Source organism: Macrobrachium nipponense, chromosome 24, assembly GCF_015104395.2.
Source record: "Macrobrachium nipponense isolate FS-2020 chromosome 24, ASM1510439v2, whole genome shotgun sequence".
NCBI lineage: Eukaryota > Metazoa > Arthropoda > Malacostraca > Decapoda > Palaemonidae > Macrobrachium > Macrobrachium nipponense.
The window spans coordinates 2,204,216-2,206,943 of record NC_061091.1 but is presented as its reverse complement, the minus strand read 5'-3'; positions in this window follow the sequence as shown (position 1 = coordinate 2,206,943).

The following is a 2,728-nucleotide window of genomic DNA, read 5'->3' as shown; positions in this document are numbered from 1 at the left end:
CAGCCAACTAAGAGGGGAAGACAACCACCCAGAAATTCCTGAAGCCGAACCAAGTAAGAGACTCTGGGAAAACATATGGAGCAATCCAGTATCACACAACAAACATGCAACATGGCTCCAGGAAGTCAAGGAAGAAAGAAACAGGGAGAATAAAACAAAGATTCACAGACATCACGACAGACACAGTCAGACACCAACTAAAGAAAATGCCAAACTGGAAAGCCCCAGGTCCCGATGAAGTCTATGGATACTGGCTCAAAAACTTCAAGGCCCTACACCCACGAATAGCAGAACAACTCCAGCATTGTATCTCAATCACCGCAAGCACAAACAAAAACCATGGATGACCACAGGAAGAACATCCTTAGTACAAAAGACAAGAGTAAGGGAAATATAGCCAGTAACTACAGGCCTATCACCTGCCTACCAATAATGTGGAAGTTACTAACAGGTATCATCAGTGAAAGGCTATACAACTACCTAGAGGAGACAAACACCATCCCCCACCAACAGAAAGGCTGCAGAAGGAAGTGTAGGGGCACAAAAGACCAGCTCCTGATAGACAAAATGGTAATGAAGAACAGTAGGAGAAGGAAACCAACCTAAGCATGGCATGGATAGACTATAAGAAAGCCTTCGACATGATACCCACACATGGCTAATAGAATGCCTGAAAATATATGGGGCAGAGGAAAATACCATCAGCTTCCTCAAAAATACAATGCGCAACTGGAATACAATACTTACAAGCTCTGGAATAAGACTAGCAGAGGTTAATATCAGGAGAGGGATCTTCCAGGGCGACTCACTGTCCCCACTACTCTTCGTAGTAGCCATGATTCCCATGACAAAAGTACTACAGAAGATGGATGCCGGTACCAACTCAAGAAAAGAGGCAACAGAATCAACCATCTGATGTTCATGGACGACATCAAGCTGTATGGTAAGAGCATCAAGGAAATAGATACCCTAATCCAGACTGTAAGGATTGTATCTGGGGACATCAGGATGGAGTTTGGAATAGAAAAATGCCCGCCTTAGTCAACATACAAAAAGGCAAAGTAACGAAGAACTGAAGGGATAAAGCTACGAGATGGGAGCAACATCAAACACATAGATGAGACAGGATACAAATACCTGGGAATAATGGAAGGAGGAGGATATAAACACCAAGAGATGAAGGACACGATCAGAAAGAATATATGCAGAGACTCAAGGCGATACTCAAGTCAAACTCAACGCCGGAAATATTGATAAAAGCCATAAACACATGGGCAGTGCCAGTAATCAGATACAGCGCAGGAATAGTGGAATGGACGAAGGCAGAACTCCGCAGCATAGATCAGAAAACCAGGAAACATATGACAATACACAAAGCACTACACCCAAGAGCAAATACGGACAGACTATACATAACACGAAAGGAAGGAGGAGAGGACTACTAAGTATAGAGGACTGCGTCAACATCGAAAACAGAGCACTGGGCAATATCTGAAAACAGTGATGACGAGTGGCTAAAGAGTGCATGGGAAGAAGGACTAATAAAAGCAGACGAAGACCCAGAAATATACAGAGAAAGGAGAAAGACAGAAAGAACAGAGGACTGGCACAACAACCAATGCACGGACAATACATGAGACAGACTAAAGAACTAGCCAGCGATGACAATTGGCAATGGCTACAGAGGGGAGAGCTAAAGAAGGAAACTGAAGGAATGATAACAGCGGCGCAAGATCAGGCCCTAAGAACCAGATATGTACAAAGTACGATAGACGGAAATAACATCTCTCCCATATGTAGAAGTGCAATACGAAATGTGAAACCATAAACCACATAGCAAGTGATGCCCGCACTTGCACAGAACCAGTACAAAAAGAGGCACGATTCAGTAGCAAAAGCCCTCCACTGGAGCCTGTGCAAGAAACATCAGCTACCTTGCAGTAATAGTGGTACGAGCACCAACCTGAAGGAGTGATAGAAAACGATCAGGCAAAGATCCTCTGGGACTATGGTATCAGAACGGATAGGGTGATACGTGCAAACAGACCAGACGTGACGTTGATTGACAAGTCAAGAAGAAAGTATCACTCATTGATGTCGCATACCATGGGACACCCAGAGTTGAAGAGAAAGAGAGGGAAAAATTGGATAAGTATCAAGATCTGAAAATAGAAATAAGAAGGATATGGGATATGCCAGTGGAAATCGTACCCAGAATCATAGGAGCACTTGGCACGATCCCAAGATCCCTGAAAAGGAATCTAGAAAAACTAGGCGCTGAGTAGCTCCAGGACTCATGCAGAAGAGTGTGATCCTAGAAACGGCACACATAGTAAGAAGAGTGATGGACTCCTAAGGAGGCAGGATGCAACCCGGAACCCCACACTATAAATACCACCCAGTCGAATTGGAGGACTGTGATAGAGCAAAAAAAAAAAAAAAAAAAAAAAAAAATAATAATAATAATAATAGAACAAACTATTCGGAACCAACCAGAAAAGACTATACAGCCAACTAAGAGGGGAAGACAACCACCAAGAGATTTCTGAAGCCGAACCAAGTAAGAGACTCGGGAAAACATATGGAGCAATGAGGTATCACACAACAAACATGCACATGGCTCCAGAAGTCAAGGAAGAAGAAACAGAGAGAATAAAACAAAGATTCACAGAGATCACGACAGACACAGTCAGACACCAACCAAAGAAAATGCCAACTGGAAAGCCCC